Below are 12,929 nucleotides of genomic sequence, written 5' to 3' on the forward strand. Positions count from 1 at the left end.
TTAAGAAAAAAAACTTTTGAAAATGAAAATGTGTTTTTTTTAAACTCAAAGTTAAATCACATTACGTTACATAAACAGAATATTTGTGTGATGTTGCTTTCAATTTAATTAGCAGTCATGGGAAAGAAGCATAAAACGCACAATACTTTTTCTTGGCACAAAATCACCAAAAAGTTCAGGTGAAAATAGTTGAGAACTATACGCAAATTTATCCAAAGAACTGTCATTATCTGTAACTATGTCCACCAACAAATCTCTAGGTCTTATCAGAAATTGAACATTTACAAAGTCAGAATGTAGAAGCTGTCATGAATTTTTTTTAAAGTGTAAATGACCTTAAATTCTTTGCCAGATTTTTCAAAATCTAGTAAGTTTTACAGTAATCAGTTTGGCCAACTTGAAATAGTATCCCTTTCCGTGTGTTATATTTGGAATTGAAGCTAACCACCACATTCCTAAATAATCACTAGCATACAGCAGGGAAATAATGAATGGCACAAGCAGCAGATACATTAAGAAAGTCCAATTTCTTCTACAAGAGAAAAGAAAACCTACTGACAGATTAGCTAGTCTTTGATTTTGGCATTCATTTCCTTATTCCTTCTTTTATTGACGAGTTACAGCAAACACCGCCCATATGTTTTATAATGCTCCTTAAACCGGGCATTCTGTAGATGCAGTGGATTTGCCTACTTAAACAATCAATTCAATTTATTGCATGAATTGTTTTGAGGCATTTTGATGTGAAAGCCGATATGAAAATGCAAATTTTATAAGAACGTAAGAATTAGGAGCAGGAGTAGGCCATGCGGCCCCTCGAGCCTGCTCCGCCATTCAATGAGATCATGGCTGACCTTCGACCTCAACTCCACTTCCCCACCCAATCTCCATATTACTTGATTCCCCTAGAATCCAAAAATCTATCGATCTCAGCCTTGAATATAATCAACGACTCAGCATCCACAGCCCTTTGGGATAGAGATTCACAACCCTCTGAGTGAAGAAATTCCTCCTCATAATGGCCGACCCCTTATCCTGAGACTATGCCCCCTAGTTCTAGACTCTCTAGCCAGATGATGGTATTTATTTTAAAAAGTTAAAAATAATAAGAACATAAAAATCTTACATTTCTCTAGCTATTATTGGAGCAAACTTCCCCATGATGAAGGAAACATTATTGGTGAAACTTGATTGATTTCTCATAATTCCATTTACAGAAAATACTAAATTCCTGGTGCACCTGTGTGAAAACAGATACTTAAGAGTGTCTTATAAGGTTATAAAACAGTTAAGGTTCAAATGATAACACAAAACACAAGTAGATGATTAAAAGAAATAGAAAAAATAAAAACGGAGAAGTGAGAGTAAAATAAAGCATTAGTGAGAAATAATGTTATTAAAAGGTAGTGTTCAGATCGAGTCTCTGGATTGAAATGAAAAATATTAAGGTTTGCAGAAGTAATAGAACTGCAATAATAAGGGATTTTAACTGTTAATTAGACAGGAAAGTTGGCTGATAAAACAGCAGATGAGCAATGGGAAATAATTAAGGATGAAGTGAGTAGTGTGTAGCCTAAACATACTGTGACCACGAGTAAAGGGTTGTGGCAAAGGCCTGAGTTTCTTGGATGATTAATTCAAAAATAAAGTATAAGGAGGCTATTAATATAGTATGATTCTATGATTCTAGAATAAACCAGGATAAATACCAAAAGCATAGAAGAGAAGCAAAAAGGGGAAATAGAAGGGATAAAAGAGAGTTTATAACAAAGATAGGCATTCAATATAAAGGCATGTCAAAAGCAAGAGCATAGTCAAAGGGATGGGACCACTAGGGACAAAAAGAGCAATCATATTAGAGAAAAAGAAACAGGTATTTTGCCTGTGTATTTATAGAGGAAGAAGCAGGACTGCAGGAGTGAAGTGGAGAAAAGATACAAAAACTTGATGTTATGTTGCAGATCGGGGCTGGTAGGTGGGGGTTCAAGTATAGACACTGATAAGTATAGTCTGAGTATGGATAAGGAAGAAACCTTGGGGATAGGGATGAGAACCCCGATGTGAAGGAAACCAACTATGGGTGTCTGCTATAGGTCACCATGGTGTGGAGATGCCGGTGTTGGACTGGGGTGGACAAATGTAAGAAGTCACACAACACCAGGTTATAGTCCAACAGTTTTATTTGAAATCACAAGCTTTCGGAGCGCTGCTCCTTCGTCAGGTGAAGTGGAGAGATGCATAAAGACACAGCTTATATAGTCAGAGAATAATGCCAGATGATTACAGGTAATCTTTCTAACTGCCATTTGTCACACCTCGGCAGATAGTCAAAGCAATCAAAGGTGTGAATGGTGTCCAAACAGGTTAGTCAGGAAACCTTAAATCAAAGAACAATGAGGTGGGGTCACAAGGGGTCAAATGTTGCAGATGCTGGGGTCTGTATGAAAAACAAAAACAGACAAAAAAACATTTTTTTTGCTGGAAATCACAGCAGGTCCGGCCGCATCTGTGTAGAGAGAACAAGCCAACAACGACTCGAGTCTGGGTGACCCTACGTCAGGTGGGGTTACATGTAGCGTGACATGAACCCAAGATCCCGGTTGAGGCCGTCATCATGAGTGCGGAACTTGGCTATCAGTTTCTGCTCTACGATTTTGCGTTGTCGTGTGTCTCGAAGGCCGCCTTGGAGAATGCTTACCTGGTATCCGTGTTGATGATCTGGCATGTCTTGCAGAGGTTGCCGTGGCAGGATACCATCATCACACGTGAGGACACCACCCACCAGGTACATGGTACATACTCATGTGACTCGGCCAACGTTGTCTACCTCATACGTTGCAGGAAAGGATGCCACGGAGCATGGTACATCGGCGAGACCATGCAGACACTGCGACAACGGATGAATGGACACCGCGCAACAATCGCCAGGCAGGAGTGTTCCCTCCCGGTCGGGGAACACTTCAGCAGTCAAGGACATTCAGCCTCCGATCTTCGGGTAAGCAATGATGAGTAGATGAAATTTGTAGACAAATAACAAGCTAGAGTTGCCAACTCTCGTTTGAGGCATCCTGGACATTTGATCATGTGACATTCTGATCAAGTGAACACATCTGACTTCAACAACTTTAGAACTTAACCACCGCTCCCATTTTCCCTCAGACAGCAGATGCTGGTAATGGAGGAAGGCTGCACCAGAGCCTTGTAGTAGTAGTGGAGGAGATGTGGGCTGGTGCTTGGGGTGGGGATCCCCTATCGAGACACTACACCACTGGGGTCTACTTGCCTTTCATCCAACACATTTCCCAGGATACGGGAGCCTTCCTTCCTTTGCCAGATATTTCCATGCCTCTCTCCTCCTCTGCTGTAACCATTTACACCTCCTCTGAACCCATCTTTTGCTTCTATACTTGTCTCATTATCACTTCATCTTGCTTTGCACCATCATCACTTTTGTCATTGAATCACTCCTACCCTCCATATTATCACAGACCCTTTTGTTCTTTTCCTGCCCCTCCTTGTCCCTGGCTCTGCATTGCTGAAAAGCTGTTCATCTCGAACATTTATCTGTTCTGACGATCTGGACGAGGGAATTGGATGTAATATCTCCAAATTTGCAGACAACACAAAGCTGGGTGGGAGGGTATGCTGTGAGGAGGATGTCGTGAAACTCCAGTACGATTTGGACAGGTTGGGTGATTGGGCAGAAACATGGCAAATGCACTATAATGTGGATAAATGTGAGGTTATCCACTTTGGTGGCAAAAACAGGAAGGCAGATTATTATTTGAACGGCAATAGATTGGGAGAAGGGGAAGTGCAACGAGACCTGGGTGTTCTTGTGCACCAGTCGCTGAAGGTAAGCATGCAGGTGCAGCAGGCGGTTAAGAAGGCAAATGGTATGTTGGCCTTCGTAGCAAGAGGGTTCGAGTACAGGAACAAGGATGTCTTGCTACAGTTGTACAGGGCCTTGGTGAGACCGCACCTTGAGTATTGTGTGCAGTTTTGGTCGCCTTACCTGAGGAAGGACGTTCTTGCCATGGAAGGAGTGCAGCGAAGATTCACCAGGCTGATACCTGGGATGGCAGGAATGACGTATGAGGAGAGATTGTGTCGATTGGGCTTATACTCACTGGAGTTTAGAAGATTGAGAGGGGATCTCATCGAAACCTATAAAATTCTGTCAGGCCTGGACAGACTAGATGTAGGAAGGATGTTTCCGATGGCCGGGGAGTCCAGAACCAGGGGTCATAGTCTAAGGATAAGGGGTAAGCCATTTAGGACTGAAATGAGGAGGAATTTCTTCACCCAGAGAGTGGTGAACCTGTGGAATTCTCTGCCACAGAGGGCGGTGGAGGCCAGTTCATTAAATATATTCAAGAAAGAGTTGGATATATTTCTTAAGGCTAAAGGGATCAAGGGATATGGGGAGAAGGCAGGGACAGGGTACTGAATTTGGATGATCAGCCATGATCTCATTGAATGGCGGAGCAGGCTCGAAGGGCCGAATGGCCTACTCCTGCTCCTATCTTCTATGTTTCTATGTTAAGTCATCGACCTGAAGCGTTAACTCTGTATCTCTCTCCACAAATGCTGCCTGACCTGCTTACTGTTTACAGCATTTTCTGTCTTGATTTCAGATTTCCAGTATCTGCAGTAGTTTGCTTTTGTACCCAATCTACAGGCCTCACAGAAGCTGCCCTCACTCTCTGTATGAGCCCTGCTCCACACTCATTTCAATTCCTGTCCTGCTATCCTGTACTGCATCCATGCGAAGTCAGGGACTGCTGCAGACTGAATTTTAAGCCAGTGCACAGACTTACCCCATGTTAGAAGTGGCAGGTGCACTAATTTACTGAACATTTATCTGATTGTTTCTCCACTTTCTTTTAAACAAGTAGCAGGATCATCTTTTAAACAAGTAGCAGGATCAACTTTCCACTAGTGAGTGAGCCTGTCTTCATTTTTCAATGATATACAGTGTTTGCAGTCTTTTAGAAATATGAATCTGTTCCCTCCTGATTGAATGAATTCTTTGTATGCTACCATTTGAAATACCTAGTACATGGACAGGGTCCACAGCTTGTCTGATCTCATCATTCCTCAGGATCTCTTAAGGTGTGCTTGTGAAACCTTTCTGATAGTCTCTGGATCCCATGGATTTGTAGTAACACTGACTAAAACATCTGCAAATTCCTGCAGATTTCCCCCTACCCAGGTCCCAAATAAGAAATAGCCTCACATTAATGTGAGATGAGGCCCAAGATGGTCTGGATCCATGGGATGATTTCCAATGACAGTCTTTGGAAAGATATTACATAACCTGTCATTGACTAAAGGGGCTTATGTTTAAGATCCTGCTTCTATAGCTATCCCTAATGCAGCACAAATGCTCCACTGGTGTCAAAAATGCCTTTCCCATCAAAGGGTAATTGTAAAAATTGCTGCTGCAGTTTCCATAGCAGTAATAATAATCTCACCTTGCTCTGGCGCAGCAGTCTGCATTTGGTCCTCAATTCAAAGCAATGAGTAATTTTAACAATTGTCCCAATCTGTTTTACAAATTGACTGGAGCTGTGTGGCCCTTTGGTGAACATATCCTGTCCAAAGGGGTTGGTGGGATGCTATCCTAATCTTTTTGGATCCATGTTGGTAAATTCACCAACTGACTACATTTATGCATTTGGACTATGTTGGGAGGTTCAGGGGTCATCTCTTTCATGGTGAATTTCTGAAGGCCTACGCTATAACCTTTGAGTCTATGATTGGTGTAAAATAGAAGGGTTCCAGTGACCCATGGCAGACCCTGTAAACTCAGTCTATTTTAGGACTAAATGTTATAGCTTGCACATGCTAGCCTAGATCTTTGTGCCCATGATCCATAGAAATGTTGCAGTGATAAATACTGTTGTAAAACACCTGGGCCTAGAAATTCGGTATAGCCGCGTTTGGGGCGCTAGTCCTGGCGATGCGCAAAGTTTAGCGCCAGGCGCAATTTAGCGCCACCCATTAGGTTGCAGCGCCCCTAAAGGTGATTGCGGTGCTAAATCAGGCGCTGCACGCTACTCTTAAGGCGCTAACCCGGCGGCGCAACCCAATTTTGCGGCGGCGGGGCGCAGCGAAGGCGCTGTCAATAATCACTGTCCCTGAGACACACTGGCGCCGGCCAGCTCTTAAAGGGGCAGGTCAATTGGCATCACCAGACACACTCACTGCCTTGTAGGCCTTCAAAGCGGTGGGAGCCTACCTGTGGCGCACCAGCCTAGCAAGACATGGAAAGGGTGAGGCAGAGGGCGGAACGCCTCACTGATGGGGCATTGGATGCTTTGGTTGGCGCAGTGGAATCAAGGCCAAGGAAGATGGTCGGAATGTGATTTATGTTTTGGACAGTTTCCCGGGTGTGAGAGGCAGTTATGTGTCAGTGTATTAGTTTTGCTTTCTGTTGCCATAGCTTTCTCATGTTTGAAGGAACCACATTTTGTGTAATGAAACACTTTCTTCATTTACAATGGCCATGCCTGCTATTTACATGCATCTTGCCCTTCACAGGCTTGGGGGTATCAGACCGGTTCCATTCCTCTTCTTGGAATGGCAGCAAGCATTCCGTGAGAGGGGCCTGGAAGCTACTTCTGATCAGCCTCTGACGCGCAGCCTGAGAAGAGCCGCTCGCGTAGAAGTTCAGGCCAGCAGGCATCTTCTCAGCCACCGACAGAGATGTCCTGCACCTTGTCTGAGGCTGCAGATCTGGCTGAAGCATCTGGCACAGCTCAGTCACCACCTCCTTTCTAAATCGCAGCCTTCTGACTAGGGTTGCAAAATTCTGGGAATTTTTAAAAGAGGAAACTTTCCATGGGAATTTTCAGGAATTTATGGGAATTTTGAGTTTTTTTGCACACTGATGGTTTTTGTCTCTGACCCGTATATTATCTTTGTCATCAAAATAGACATACTGTTCCATACAAATAAAAACAGGCTTTCAAAACTTTATTTAGGTTATAATTTTGAACTTTATTGAACCCCCACAAAAGACCCATCTAAAATAAAATAAAAAGAGCGTCAGCTTATTTAGCCTGTAATTTGTCCTTATTTTGTCCCTTTGAGTCTTCTACTCATGAATCTTCTGAGTCTTCTACTCCTCATTGCTCCTCCTGATTCTCTGACTCTGGCTCTGACATGTCCATTTCCTCCTCTGTGTCACTGTCTAGCTGTGTGGTGGACACTTCTGTATCTGGCTCAATAAGTTGTAGGTTCGCCCGCATAGCCACCAGTTTCTCCACTCTCTTGTTAGTCAGCCTGTTGCGCACCTTTGTATGCGTATTCCCAAAAAGTGACCAGTTTCGTTCAGAGGCCGCTGATGAAGGTGGGATTTGGAGTATCACCGATGCAATGGGTGACAGGGCCTCAGATGCACAAAGTCCCTTCCACCAGGTATGTGCACTGATATGCTTGCATGATTCCCATATCCCGTCCCCATTCCAAAGACCTTGCTCAGTAGAGAACTTTGCCAGACTTCCCAGAACTTTGCCACCCCATCTAGTGTTGCTGGGCAGCTTCAGTGTGGTGTTCTTGTTCTTTGTCATTTGCTTGGAGTTGTAGGTTGCTGCAACTACCTGTTTTCCCCTGACATACTTAACAACTTGCTTGGCTCTCTTGTGCAGTGTTTCCATGGTTCTCAAACCCATGATGTCCTTGAGGAGCAGGTTCAGCCCATGAGCTGCGCACCCAATAGACATAATATGAGGGTAGGCCTCCTCCACTTGAGCCCAAGCAACCTTCATATTCACAGCATTGTCAGTAACTACTGCAAAGACCTTTTGTGATCCAAGATCGTTGATGACCGCTTTCAGCTCATCAGCAATGTATGTGCCTGTGTGTCTGTTGTCCTTCGTGTCTGTGCTCTTGAAGAACACTGGGAGAGGAGTGGAGACGATGTAGTTTATGATGCCCTCCCCTCGTACATTTGACCACCCATCTGAGATAACTGCAACACAGTCTGCCATCTCTATCGTTTCTTTGAGCTTTCCTTCGACTCTGTTATACTCAGCCTCCAGCAAATAGGTAGACAAAGCATGTCTGGTGGCAAGACAGTATGCAGGGCGAATAACATTGAAAAATCTCTTCCAGTACACATTGGCTGTGAGCATGAGGAGTGAGCCTGTCGCATATACAGCTCGAGCAAGGCACTCATCTGCATTCTTCTGGCTATGGTTATCCATTGTATCAAAGAATCTTCCAAGTGGGTCAGGAGTTGCTGATGATAAGAAGCCTAATGCTGAATGTGAACCATCATCTTCTTGAATGGAAGCAGAGGAACTCTGGGCTGACTGCTGTGAGCTTTGAGTGAAGTTGTTGCATTTGGATAAATGCTGCTGCATCTTTGTGGCATTCTTTACATATGGCTTTGTACAGTGTTTGCACATGTACACAGTCTTTCCATCTTTAATGCCTGGGGTAAAATACTTCCACAGATCCGACGGTAAATGTGGCATTGTTCCATGCAGAGAAATAAAGGGCATTCGTCTCTGTGTCAAACTGCGGTTGATCAGCACGAATGCAACAGGGCGAGTAAATTTTTCCTGATGCTGCATGTGATGGAAGCATGACCTGTGCACACACAACGCTACATCACCAATAGAGGGAGCTAATTGCTCATCCAACCGCATTTGTTCACAGTCACACACAAAACTTGTAATTATTAAAACAAACCAAATTAAGATAAACATATATTGATTAAGAAATTCCTTAATAATTAAGATTCCATCTCTGTTAGTAATTTAAGAGAGGACCTGTGAAAAAAATGAAAGAAATACAAAAAAAAACAATATTATGCTAGCGTGTGCTTTTTTGGGCAAAATTCCCAAGCTAAACTTCCCGTGGAAAATTTCCAGAAATTTACTGGAAACTTTCCACCCCTTCGCAACCCTACTTCTGACACACTGCTCCTCCGGCACGTTCATGTAGGAAAACTGCTGTCAGAAAACCCTGCCAGCGTAAGGTCTGCTGTGGCGACGTCTGTTGGCCCTCCTCCGTCTGGCCATGCCTGCCCCCCTCTCCCAGCGTCTCAGTGCCCTTTCCAGATGATTCAGCAGCAGGACGTTCCCCTCCAATGCAGCCCCCATAATAAGTGCCCACAGGAAGGTTCCCCGTTGTCAAGGCTCACCAACAGCAAGGTGATGGTCAGAAGGCTGAAGATCGTCTGCCTGCGCTGGCTCAGTGGTCAAATGGCTCAGTGTGCAGCTCAGCAACTCTTTGTAGCTCTCGAGGAAGTTGTGCTCCAAAAATGGCTGCCGCTTTTAAACCACACCAGTCCCCTTTAATTAACGCTCCTCCAGCCCGAGAGCGACTTGGTAAGGCTCCAGGTAAGCTGTCACTATTAGCGCCAGGCGCTACGGAGGGGGGTGCCACTGAATTTCCGGTCCGGGGCGCCCAAAAGGCGTTGCACACTCAAATGACGTCATAATCAGCCTGCGCCCATGAGCGGGCGCTAAGATTTAGCGCCGGCGCTAAATGCATGCTCAATATGGGGCGAGGCGCTAGGCGCCCTGCGCCCGCCCAGAAATTGGCTAGCGCCCCACTTCTCGGCCTCTTTAGGCGTTAATCGGTGGCGCTAACAACCGAATTTCTCCCCCCTGATGTGATCTATGCAAGACGAAGTGGGAGGGTTCCACTTAAGGCTCAGGAACCTTAAGAGCCAGCACACCAAGGACTTAAGTAACTCTAATTTAAAACTGCTTCTGCAATTTGAACCTTTGGTCTAACAATGAACACCTGGGCAATTCATCACCATGTTCCTCTTCTTCCCTCTGGGGACAGACCTAATCACAATCTCCTACAGATAGATGCTGGCATCCTATAGCAGGCCTTGGAACCTCTGCTAGTTGTGGAGATCTGTCCTGTTATGTTTTGACTGCTTTCAGCTTTCTAACATACAAAAGCTGAAACTAATCCAGAGTAAGAAGGGCAGAAAAGACCCAGAAATGTAACCAGAACCATTTGAAAACTGAAAAAGAATAGAAAATACAGTGCAAATTTGAGAGCCAAGTAAAAATAGTATTACAGTACTGTACATCTGAAATAGAACAATGGAAGATGCGGTCTCCTCTACATTGGGGAGACCAAACGCAGATTGGGTGACTGCTTTGTGGAACACTTCCATTCAATCCATAAGGGTGACCCCGAGCTTCCGGTCGCCTGGCACTTGAATTCTCCGCTCCACTCCCACTCTGACCTCTCTGTCCTCTGCCTCCTACACTGTTCCAACAAAGCTCAACGTAAGCTCGAGAAACAGCACCTCATCTTTCCATTAGGCACTTTACAGCCTTCTGGACTCAACATCGAGTTCAGCAATTTCAGATCATAACCTCTGCCCCTATTTTTTCACATGGCAGCTGTTGATGAGTCTGCCATTCCCAGTTACACCTCTTCTAGAGTCATCTTTCATTTCTTTACTTGTCCCATTACAATCTCCATTTACCTTGCACCATCATCCCTTTTGTCATTTAATCACTCCTGCTTTCCACCCTATCACAGACCTTCCCTTTTGTTCTTTCCTCCCCTCCCCCCTTTCCCTGCCCCTGCACTTGCCTAAAATCTGTTACATCTCTAACTTTTTCCAGTTCTTACGAAAGGTCATTGACCTGAAACATTAACTTTATTTCTCCCTCCACAGGTGCTGCCTGACCCGCTGAGTATTTCCAGCATCCGCAGTATTTTGTTTTTGTGTTGTAATGGAAGAATGTGCTGTATTGAGGGATAGCTGCCCATCACAAAGTGCACTGCCTGAACAGGACATTGCACAGCAGTCCGCAAACCAACACATGCACACTGATTTAAGCTGTCCAATTTTGCAGGTCACATCGATCATATGTCAACATTTAATCAATCTGTTACTTTGTAATGTATGGAGCCTGTAATTCAAAATGTTATTTGTTCTAGCAAATCAATTGGGGGAGAAAAAATGCTGCCCCAATAACGTTTGCCTCTTAAGCCTTCACATTCTATTGCAGTTTTCAACAGCACATGAGACTCGCATGTGCTTTCATTTTTCAACATTTAAAATTGGATGGACCATTAAAATAACTCTGGTTTTAAATTATTTTTATTGCTTTTATATAATGAACAACTTCTATTGTTGGCCAATATAGGCTGAATTTAATAAGTATATATCTTTCATTCATCACAGATGTCTCAACAAATTCAGTAAAGTTTACAGTTCTGTAACAAATTTCTTCAGAAAAGTTGTTTATAATGTTGGCAAATTGCTTTAGCGGGATTATGTTTAAGATACACTTTTTAGATATATTTGTAGATTTAAAAAAATGTCTTTGAAGGCCGACAAAAAGGAACTGTAATCAACTGAATGTCTGTGTCAAAATCTTGCACAGGCAAGAATTTCAAGTAAACAACCTGTACTACAGTAAGTCATCAATATTAAGCCATCATGCTAATGCAAGTTTTTTTTTAATATCCATTGGGTCAGTTCATTTCCAACAATCTTATCCGTCTCCCCATTTTGATAGATGAAATGGTGAAATTTTCCACTTAAAAACAAAAACTGAAAATCTAACTGCCTTACACGCTGACTGTGTTTTCATTTTGATCACTATCTTCTAACAAGCCTCTCGTGAGGCATCTTACTGAACCCACAATCTCTTGACTCGGAGTCGAGAGTACTCCCAAACAATGTTCCTGTTAGGCTGCACAGCCGTGCAGCTGTCTGGAGGTCCTGCGCAGACCGCTTGCCGGTTTTACAATCGGAAAAACCTCGCATACGCGGAAATTTGAACGGGCTACGCAGCCCTTTAAAGGGGTCGCGCACCCATAAAAAATGAAAGGGAACATTGCTACCAACTGAGTTACAGCTGACACCTCACAGCTGTGTACTGGCAGCTTGCTGGTTTTAATCAAATGAGGTACGAGAATATTGCCAGTGTCTCTCGCCCACATGATCGGACATATGGAGCAATCGCTCTATGCATTTCCTGAACAACTATGGGCCTAAACTAATTTCTCCCTATTGCCTCACACTTATCCACATTAAATTACAACTGCCACCTGTTTTCCCATCCACTAACTTATCAATGTCTTTGTGAAGTCTTTCACAGTCTCCTTCGCTGTTTGTCAAACCCCTACTTTTGTGTCATCAGCAAGTCCAAATCATCTTTATATACTGGGGACACACATACATTTACCCTAACTCTTGGTTTCATATCTGTTGAGCAGCTTTTTATCCATGTGGCCACATTTCCTCTTAGATTATATCCCTGTATTTTTCTAACAAGCCCCTTGTGAGGCACCTTATTGAATGCCTTCTAAAATTCCATATACTCCATTCTCTTTTTATCTATCCACTTCTTCAAAAAAAAAACTTATATTTGTCAAAGGTATCCTTTAACAGGTATCCTTTAACGATTACTCGTGCACCTGTAAATGCTCACTAATTTTATCTTGAAGTCATGACATGAAAAATCCTGTTGTGCATCTAGGCAGAAGATTTAAATCATAAAATGCAGGAAAAGATGAGTAGCATTTTGCACACATTTGTCTCCTCATAATATTAATATTCTGGAGTACGTGGAGCTCTCTTTGATTAGTGTTCAGTGAACAATCTAACAAATAATATCCAAGCCATGAAATAATGATAAACAATTAACTGGATGTAAATTATATTTTTTCCTCATGTGGTCAACACCTGTTTCTTAGAAAAATGGCAAGTTGATGTAAAATACAGTTTCTAATTTACACATTTAATTATCAGTGTTGATCTTTGGATTTGTTTATATATATTTCTTGTCAAACAAAGCATAACAACTTCATGTGGCCTAGCCTTGATCCTGAAACATTCCGTGACTAAAATATGAAGTTTTAACCTGTTTAAAACCCACTTTAGAGACTCTGTCAGGAAACAATTGCTGGAAAGGCTGAAGGTTATA

The 12,929-nt window shown here is 43.2% G+C and overlaps 1 protein-coding gene across 1 annotated transcript in view; it reads right to left on the reverse strand.

Annotated features, from left to right (window-relative positions):
• The window catches only part of LOC147114544 (serine/threonine-protein kinase 3-like), a 226,758-nt gene that overhangs the window by 172,231 nt on the left and 41,598 nt on the right, over positions 1-12,929 (reverse strand). The window lies entirely within an intron of this gene.

The sequence above is a fragment of the Somniosus microcephalus genome, chromosome 7 (genome assembly GCF_052327205.1).
Source record: "Somniosus microcephalus isolate GS21.2 chromosome 7, FLI_Smic_1.0, whole genome shotgun sequence".
NCBI lineage: Eukaryota > Metazoa > Chordata > Chondrichthyes > Squaliformes > Somniosidae > Somniosus > Somniosus microcephalus.